Below are 10,759 nucleotides of genomic sequence, written 5' to 3'. Positions count from 1 at the left end.
CGTCAGCGCTGTTTGTTTTAGCAGGATACGGTGGCTCCTTAAATGAACCTTTACTGAATGGTGTTTGGGTCGAATCAGAGCAGAACTGGAATCTCCCAGCCTCCCCACCCTGGTCATGGCATCAGATAGTAAAGGACCTGCTACGGCAAAGGGGATCAACACAGGAAGTGAATAAGAAGGCTGCAATGGGCTCGTAAATACAGCAAAGTCACAAAAACAAGTGCTCAGGGTGTCTCTGCTTGAGTACACACAATACACACTAATGTTGATGAGAGTGTAATGACTGTTGTGTTGATCTTCCTTCAAACACATGTTCAATGATCGTTTAGAGGACCCTCGACTGCCTACAAAATGTTGACTTTAATAAGGAATAATGAATCGGCGTTAATAGTGACAATGTGTGCATTTCAGTGAATTGTGTTTGCATAGGCTGTCCTGCGTAAATCAGTAAAAGAGGCCAACTCTCAAAGAGACTTTGGTGAATTCCAAATCATGCAGCATAAATAAATAGACTCGGATGTAAAGCCAAAGCTAACAATTCTGTTTCTCATACTGGAAAGTCTAACCGAGCTTGGGAAAACCACACAAAAATACGAATCTCCTTCATAACATTATTATCATCACAATGTATACAAATTGACTTTGTACATTGTTATGGGGACGGCATTATGGTACACATTTGTACATTGACAGTGCCATAGTCTATCCATAATCTTCATTAACACAGTTATTTATTTATTGGTTATTTTTTTTGTTTTGTTTGTTTGCTGTTGTTATTTGTGGCCTTAGTAGTGAAAGCTTTAAATCTTATTATACTTGTATAAAACGTTCCATTTAATTCAATCCTACAAGATCTAGTGAAGCTTCGCCTCAGTTACCATCTGGAACTAACACAATGAGCGCAAATATGAGGGTGAAAAATACCCTTTTATATCGATTGCCATTTTTGTACCAAGTATCTTAACTAATGTTACGTGTCTTTTATGGATTTTGGCTAGAGAGAACTAGGTTTACCCTCAGTCGTGTTTTTACAATGGCTTTCCTAGAAGATAAACTGTCTGTATAAACATTTATGATTGTCTATTAAGGAGAGGAAGAGGACAAGTGCCACATAAAAGTTTAGTTGTAAATAAACAAAGTACTCTTAAACATATAGCTACTGCAACTTTCAACAGTCATAGTGAGGCTGGGAAAATGCGACTCGTGTAGAACAAATATGCTGCTTGATGTCTATTTGCAATTTTTTTATTCATCTAGTTGCCCCAGGTCGTTCTTAGCACAGATATGCCACTTTGATTTATTTCACAGCACAAAAGCCAAGTTGCCTCTGGAGGTCACAAAACAGGAAAAAAAAGTCTCATGGAATAAACTCATGATTTACAGTTACAAAATTACAACAAATGCCCTTTATGACTTCAGGCCAGCATTTAACTCTGTGACAGCCAATGGTTGGCAATAGATGATCACTGCAAATACCACCAATGAATTGGATGCCAATCATTGTTAATGGTAACCAATGGAGGCTATAGTGCCCAAAATCTGTTATGTGTTGCTTTTTCACTACAGTCCTGGCTAAATTGTACTTATAGTTTTACTTTTCTCAGTCTGGCTTCAATTTTACTAGCATCAGTATCAATATATAGCACAAATAATGTGATTTTTTTCTTCCGACTGAAAAGGTGATATATATATATACACGCAGTGGATAAGACCTTATAATAAACTAGCATGCATCACTTTGATTCTCTTATATGAGGTTAAAATCCCAATTAGAATGTTGGATTGGAAAGGATTTTAATGCAATATAATCTCACTATCAGCGAAAATCTGCAGCTTTCCAAACCCCGAGCATTTGCTTTCATAGATGGAGTGAGTCATGCATGCGAAACCGACCTCTTCCTTGAAGTACATGTGCAGCAAAACAAGTCCTATTCACTCTGTATTTCAGTATCCGTTTGGGGTCACGTTTTCATTGGATCAGCCTGCTCTGCTTCAGTATGATAACATCTGGATGGTTTGCCTCTATCTGGGGCAATGTTGGGGTCAGAATTATTGCCATGTGCTCAGTGCCCTCTCACATTGCTCCAATTTCTACAAACTTTGAATCACAAGACCGAGATTGCTGATTAAATGTTTGGTTTCACGGGAGCGATTTTAGTTCACATTCATATTTAAATGCCATTGAATGGATGTAATTTTGTAAAAGGTTTATGCGAGGACATCAAAACCAATCATTGGCTTAATTAAAACTAGATTATATAAATGATCTAAATTCATTCATTTTCCTGACTGCTTATGTGTATTGGGGGTGTTGGAGCCTATCCCACATTTATTTGCTGTAGTCTTCAGAACTTCCGGAATTTCCAAGAGATGTGTCTAAAAGCATGTTATGTAATATGACAGCTCCAGAGATTAAATGGCCCCCGCTACTGAAACACAATGTGATCAGTCAGGCGTTTTAAAGAAAAGAGGAACAATCATTCCTTAGTCCCACAAGAAATTTAGAAAGGTTCCATCTGAACTTCTTTCTGCTTACTGGACATTGCCGTTATATTTTTTTTTAACTGAAGAGTTTTCTGGTAGAGAATAGAAGCAGGGATTTTTCCCCCAATGTTTTCTTAAGGCTCGTGTCAGTGGGAGATGATCTAAAAATGGCACATCGATTCATTTAAACCAGATGCATGGACAGTGTTTTTCCTGCATCTGTTCTATTGTCTTAGTGTTTTGCGAGCTGAGAAGCGGATGCACCTCTGATGGAGAAGCAGGAAATACTCTCAGCCTATAACAACAGAATCGACCTCATCTTCTAGCCATGTGCGCAATAGCTGCAGGTGCTGGTATTAATTCCAAGTCCATTGATGTATTGTAACAATATTATGAACGGTCATTTTCTTAACCTACATATTAACAACATCACATTTTAAAAGATAAAAATAAGTTTTCTGTCATTTTGCATCAGCATGCTTAATGCAGTGGAAATGACATGCATTTTCCGTCATTACTAATCACAGTTTTGAGTGGTGAAATGTCAGTGACCGCTTTCTCGGTGAAAGGACCGGAAAATCCTGCACAAGTGAAGATTTCCTTTAACATGACTCTCCATAATAGGCTCGTTATACACTGTCCAGGAAGAACTCATCTATCTGGTCAGAGGTCAAATATTTACAAATTTATGCTATGTATTTTAAACTCTTTTAAACTTTTTCAAGGTATACATGCTTTAAAAAGATGGTTGTGTGTTGTTTCACTGCAGTGTTTTAACTTTAGCACAGTTATAACATGTATCCAGCCATACAGGATATGTTGAGAACACAATTACCGATAATCCTTGACATATGAAACAACACAATTAAGATGCAGCCAATTAAGCCGGTTAACATCATTCGAATTTATGACACAAAAAGGAAATGGCTTTGCAAGTAATTCTGGCTCCCAAATGTGAACCTCCAAATAACTCTCACTTGAGGGTTCAGGAGGAGAAACCAATCCAAAATCTCATTAACAAAACCTGAGTGGTTTGGGGAAAATCACTACGGAGCCCAAATCAAAACTTCTCAACCTTCCAGTCTAATTTAGATGTACACGCAAAGCATAAGAAAGAATCAAAACAACAGCACAGGAACGTTTAACTTCTGGTACATTAATTCTTAGGACGAACCAATCGTGTGGCCAATTTGGTGTTTTATAGTTTTTTGTTTATAACATTGATAAAACTTGAGGAAATTTTTGAGTGGAAACTTTTATATATATTTTCATGTTGAATTTCAGCTCAACTGATTGTGTTCCTGCACCAAAATGGATTCTGACTTCAGAATATGTATCTAAGTATACTCAAATCTTTTGGGACCGACCATTGAACAATACAACAACAGGCAGTATTTGTTTACACATAACAAAGTGACCAGAGTGGCGCCTAAGATGATTCTGACCTTACCCAGAAAGAGCTGAGCGACCCAATGAAGGCTTGAAGTCGTGACCTGAAATACCACCGCTATTATTAACCTTGTGTGGTCGCTCGATAGAAGCCAAGAAAGACATCCAGGCTTGCTTGTGGTAATCTGTAGTTCAAAGAAAGATTGCAATGTGTTGTCCCCCGCAATGAGAGAAGTTCAAGATCAGCCAGCAGCTGTCATGTTCCATATTGGCCATTAAAACACCACTCATCGAACGGCCCAGCATATAGTAAGCATATACCTAGATCCTCCATTACATAACAGTAAATATCCTTCTTGGATGAGCAGTAGGTTTTTCTGTCAGTAATTCTACATCCATTTATTTATGTATGCCAGATCTAAAAAAAAAAAATGCACACCTATAAAAGTAAGCAGACGGTTCCAGTGACATCTGCATTAAAGGTCTTTCTGAGCTCTTGTTTTTGGTTATCAGTGCTTTATATTGCAAATGAATCTCATAAATGCGTGATCAGATGATGGAGGTGATAAGAAGTTTTAATTTCCATCTTCACATTTAAAGTACATTTTAATTGTGGCAATGATTGTGATGGATGACTGGATTTTATTTAAACAAAAGAAGAACCTTGTCATTAGCCTCCACCCCAAAAACTACTAAATAGGCGGTGTATTAGGTATGAACCAAAGAACTACATGAAATAAATAAATTTGCTTTTCAGTCTCATACTAATGTCTCAATGGTCAGCACGCTCCATTGTTCTAACCATTTTGTTATTACTATCACTGTCTTTGATGGGCATACTGTTAACACTTTGGGCATGATACAATAAGCCTACATTTTAGAGCTCATCTTGTCAACTGTCAACAGAATTAAGCCGTCAGAGCTAAGGCTTGTCTTTCACCTCTCTGCTGATTAGAATGCATGTGTGGTGGTAGATAGCAGGTCTCGTTTGCTGAATTCTCCAGGGAAACCGTTCCCATGGAGCAGTACGTAGCTGATATTGTCCTCCTCCATTCTAAATGGATAGAGGGATGCCCTTCATGGACTGTTACACACTCAGCAAACCCAGTTTTTTTGACTAAATTATAATTATAGTCTGTTGACAGAAGGAAGCTTAAGCACACGGGAAGAGAAGAACACGTGTATATGCTTTTGTGTTGTTTATTTCAAAAGAAAAGTAAGCTTGATTGTAGATGGAGAAGGAGCTCTCGTGACTTGTGACAACAACCAGTCCTTGTTTGAGCAGCATGTGAGACTTAAAGCAAATAACTTTGGACACCAAAGGCTTTCTTTGTTTTTCCATGTGTGATGATTTTGGTTGACCCAACTTGGAGGAGAACAAAAATGAACTATTTCTTCAAAGGGGAACTAAGAAAACAGAAGATTAAAAAAAATATTTAAAAAAAACATCAAATTAGGTGATTGTTTGGCTAATTTGGAGGTTTTTCTTTCAGTCAAAACGTCTTATCTACTGGAAAAACAAATAAATAGCAGTGAACAACTACACTGTCAGCCAGTGTAATCTTTAATATACCTACTCTTGTAACCGTAGGGTAAGTAGAAATGTGATGCTGGTCTAAAACCTTTTCCTAATGATGTCAAGTTGTCACATTAAAGCTTTCACGATACATGCCATGGTGCTGCTTGGTATCAGCTATCTGCTGCTATCTGGAGGCTCAGTCGGCACCGCATACCACACATCAAAGATAGCGTGAGTGAATGGCTGCCTTGTAAACTGAGCTAGTCAGCCGGGCACTTAATATTTCCCAAGTTACAATGTACGCTATGCTGCTCTTCTGCATCAGCAGGTAAACAAGCCCATCTAGAAACAAGTCACTTTTTTATTAAGTTATTATCAATGCTTGTTTGTGACCTACAGAGGAAAGAGAGGAGGACTTGACTTTTCCTGTTTTTGAACAATATCAAGGAGCCTTCGCCATTACACTCAAACAATTAGGTTTTTATTCATCTTTCTTTTTTCATTCATTTTAAGCCTATCCCAGCGTAAAGATGGAATATAGCCATATTTGGTCGCCAGTCATTCTTAAGGCAGAGATGATGATCAGGAATTGATCCTAAGTTTGGGTAAATTAACCATAAAACCATCAGGTGGCTTGCTATTTATCTTGCTCATTATTTTCCATCCCTCTCCTGCAAGTTTATCTATTCTGCTATCCATTCCTAAGTTGTCTTCCCGACTCCCCTGGGCGCTCTTGTCATGACATTGGCGTGTGACACGTGTGAGAAAGTTTTGCAGGGCCCCTACTTTGGACAAGACACCGATATACTGAGAGTGCCTGGTGACGAGGCTATTTTAAGGGCTTGTAAATATGAGAACTTCCTGTTTAAAGCGTATCTAACGTCTCCAAGGATATTAGATAAAGACTAAAGTTCTTGTTGGTTTGACCAAAGCTGCTTGTTTTTAATGAGTAAAAGTTAAAGGCTGCAAATTAAAAATAGAAATCAGGACTGTAAATGTTTTGGGGATTGGTGCATTTATATCTTAGAAATTTCAGACTCGTTGTTCACAAGGGCCGATCCAAAAAATACAGTTACGATGAAACATATGGAGATGTAAAAATGTAGCGAAATATGAACTAATGACTTGTTTTTAGCAGAATAAATGCTGTGTTTATTGGGGGCATTTAAATGCTTTTATGTGGTTGCAAATGCATGTGTATCCATCTTTTATTGCATATTTTACAACAATTAAGTCTTGTTGTATGTTGCCTTCGAGTTGTGGTAAATTGCAAATGACATTTAAAGAAAAAGAAATCAATGATGTACTCACAATTTCCAGTCAAAACCTAAATTAATAGCTTGGAAATTCTAATGTTCCATATTTGTAAAGTTTAAAAAAGAGTCGGCTGGCACGGTGGAGAATGGTTAGCACAAATTTCTCATGGTTCTGAGATCAGGGGTTCAATCCCCAGTGGCTTTGAAGCTTCCTGTGTGGAATTTCCACGTTTGTTCGTCTCATTGTGCCCTGCGATTGGCTGGTAACAAATTCAGGGTGTCCTTTTGACTACTGCCCATCATCTTTAACCCCCATCTGCCCTGTTTGTTAAGCCACAAATAAATATGACTGTTATAATTAGGCCAAAAGTTTAAAAAGGGTGTAAAACTGCAAAACATCATCGTCAACATCAACAGTGGCATATTTCCGACAATCCATTTTTGAGATTTTTTTTATTCAAATGGGAACAATCTCAATTATACTTAATCTAAGTTAATTGGGTTTGTGAGTTACGTGAAGGAGAACAAGAGCCTAGGCTAAATACTTCGAATAGCCATTTTTCCATTGTGTGCGATACATCATCATGGTACCCTAAATCATCAACCCATGCCTCTTGTATACATGTAAATGTCCACACACCCACATATTATTGTTATGATTGTTGCGTCATGCAAACAATAATATCGTTGAGCAGCCAACGATTCCAACAGACAAACCAGTCATGATTCTAAACGCTTATGCAACAAGCGAACACAGCAATTTGAAACTGTTTTCCCTCAAGGCTCAAGTCACACATTGAAATCTGAGTATGAAAGACTTAGAGTTATGACGTACGCCATAAGGACATAAAAGGCAGGGACTAATATTCTGGTAAAAGCCCCCCTTGTGCTATGTTTGATATATTCTGACATCCCCACTTACTTGTGACCGCATGGAAAAGAATAAACAGTAAACAATAATCCATGTGAGCTTTCCAGGGCTCAGGACACAATGCAGGATATTATTTTAAGGCAAATGATCTCATCAACGCAAATGTACCTATTTTTGCCCAGGCCAAATCCGGTAGCTGAGGCTCTCTTGATGTTTTTCCAACACAGGAGAATAGCACAGCCCCGTGTTGCCTCATGGTACACGCACAAATGGCATGAATCTGTCATGATTAGATGGTCTGCGACTAGACATTATTTTTCATGCAATCTGTGTTTCGACAGTGTTTTTTTTTTTTTTCCTTCAAGGTTTCTGTGCCTTGTTCCCATCACCCTGACCTGTGGGGGTCTGGGAAAATGATGACCACATCTTTGTAGACCTCTCACACCCACACATCACTCTAACCAACCAACCACAATTGAGGGACAGGCATTTCCTGTTTGCCCTCAAATAATAATAACAATGTTTAACTGTGATGGACAGAAATAGATACAATTTGACCAAAAAGTGGAGCATTGCGTCACACAGAAGCAAACATTCCCAACACGTCATATATGGAATGTTTTTTAAATTGACTAGAAATCCAGATTTCCTGTGGAAATTATGAAAATGCACTTATTTCGAACATATTTTAGTTTCAAGGGACGGAAAACTCTTTTCCCCTATGTATCCCAGTAGATACAATCATTTTTTTTCTGGAATCATTAATACGCATTATCATATTCACCTGGGCTTGAGTCCACTGTTGTGAATGTGTATGTGTAACTGATTTAAAAAAAATGGCTGTGATTATAATCCATATAATTTTTTAAAACATTTTTGGAAACATGCTATTAAATTAAATTAAGAAAAACTAATGCAAATCATTTTTACTATGGGTTTTAGATTAGATTAGATAATTTTATTCATTCTGTATTCGGAAAATGTCATTGTGATTGATATACATACATACATGCATATACATACATACACATAGATTTATTGTCCTAACACATTGTTATTGTGATTGGTATTAATGAATATTTATTTATTCATCCATAGGGGAAAATATTTATACATAGGATACATACAAGTGTGTTATGCCCTAGCTGGAGTTATATATAGGAATGGAAAATATGTTTATATACACAATTCATAGACACATTAAATGTAGTAAATCCATACATTGCATTCATACACACTTGATGTCCATCACAGCATGGAATAGAGCTCATCATTTTTTTGTGACTATTGGAATAATTTGTCAAATCAGAGTTTATTTACGGAACAGAAACAACAGACTTACTATCTTCTCCTCTTCTTTGCTCCACTCTTCTTTTTGAAAAAGTCATGCTGATCATCTGAAAAATTGACAGCTGCTTCTTTCCCATTTTGCTTCTCATTTAGAATTCTCCCTTCAAAATGTGTGACGCTTTTCGTCAGTAATCTTCTCATAAGAAGGGTTATATCTTAAAATAACTTTGTCAAAATACCTGATCCCGCCTGAAATTTGAAGATTTGTAAACATGAGCATGTGGGCTCTGTTATCTTGGTATTCTAACCAATGGGATTCATCCTCAGGGTGTGAATGGACACGTGTGGACTTGTGTGGGTGTGTTCATAGAAGTGTATCAACCGTTAAAAAACAGACAAGACAAGTCAGTACAGTGGTGGAGTGAGTATTCAAATTGCAATAAGATCAAATAACAGTTACCAAAAAAACTTGACTTTTAAAAAAAGTTGGAATTCATAATTTCACACATGGTACTGAAATTGACTTGTATATCATTGTTGAACTATTTTTTAGAAACTATTCATCACTATGTGGAAAATAAAGGAGCAAATGGGAAAAAAATCCCTCATAATAGTAATATGATTCAAAAAATTAGAGCATGTTTTGAATGGCTTTTTGTTCAGCACTTGTTGATACTATAGTTGTAGTATAAATGAGATGCAGGACTAAATAGAGATTCTACAGACTGGAAGTAGTAATTACCAACAGCGTGGGAAAAAGTAACTTTATCATGACACCCTGTGTAAACTGTCAGATCAAACTAGAAAAGTGAACTAGAGTGACAAGTTTAAGAATTTTAATTTCCTGTGTGAATCATTTATATTTGATTCGATTTTCAGTGACCGCGAGCTAAGGGAGATTTCCCATAAAGAGCAATGTTATTTATTAACATTCCAGGTCAACGGTTAGCAACCGTCTGATGACATTCAGACAGGAGGAGCTTGGGGTTAATCAAGGTCACTTTCATCCAATAATATTTGGCCAACTTGAATTGAAATGTGATATCGGTTCAGAAAAGATATAGTATATAGTCGCTGTCCTGAAAAGGTTAATATTATTTGTGATCATCTGCCATTGAATGGAATGGAACAAATGCTTTAAATTTGGATTGTTGTAGTACAACGTTTATTCCAGAAGGCGGCGCTCACATCCCAAAAAACTGCTTGTATGTATGCGCTTCTGTGGTGTTTGTACCAGTCATTTTGTGGCCTTCAGAGATAATCAATCACCAGTCAAAACATTTGTCACCTGCACAATTTGAAGAAATGTAGTCTTTATCTTTGCAGTACAGTTTCCAGTCAAAGGTGCTTGAAAAGTTAATTTACTGTACAACTGACACATACAAAAACAAACATACAAAAAAAACAAGATAGTCTGTCGATGATAATATAGGTAGGATTTTTATTCAAATAATTGCAAGTATATTGACATAATACCCAAATACAAATGTACTACCCGTGTTATTTAAACATTTCTTAAAATCCTCTTTAAAATGTCATTATGAGAGAAGAACCCTTAGCTGTGTGCAAAAATAACATTTTTGCCTTTGCTAATGAATTTTTGAAGAGCTGGTGCTGAGTGAAAGGGTTTATTTACATTTAAAATAAAGCATCATAATTTAAGAAACATAATATAACCTGTTCTATGCAAATGTGGGCTTCCAAACATGGGTGGTGTTTAGCTTTTATAGAGCAGTCATTTTTCTTTGACAGTGTGTCATATAGCTGCCAAGCATAATTAAAAGTGTTTTTTTATTAAGAACATGGGCAACTTTTTACAGTGTATTTCTCCAGTCTGTTATCATGGAACAGTTGAAAGTTTAAAAAAAATAATGCGCACAACTTAGAGTTAACTTTTTCCTCTTTCGGGGACCTTAAAAGCTGCTTTACAGAAAATTATCTAGACAAAAA

The 10,759-nt window shown here is 36.8% G+C and overlaps 1 protein-coding gene across 2 annotated transcripts in view; it reads left to right on the top strand.

Moving 5' to 3' along the window:
- ergic1 (endoplasmic reticulum-golgi intermediate compartment 1) overlaps positions 1-10,759 on the top strand; it is a 66,942-nt gene that overhangs the window by 28,885 nt on the left and 27,298 nt on the right. The gene's annotated exons all lie outside the window — the stretch shown is intronic.

This window comes from Stigmatopora nigra, chromosome 14, assembly GCF_051989575.1.
Source record: "Stigmatopora nigra isolate UIUO_SnigA chromosome 14, RoL_Snig_1.1, whole genome shotgun sequence".
Classification (NCBI taxonomy): Eukaryota; Metazoa; Chordata; class Actinopteri; order Syngnathiformes; family Syngnathidae; genus Stigmatopora; species Stigmatopora nigra.
The sequence above is the reverse complement of the archived record's forward strand: the minus strand, read 5'-3'. Positions and strand labels throughout refer to the sequence as shown.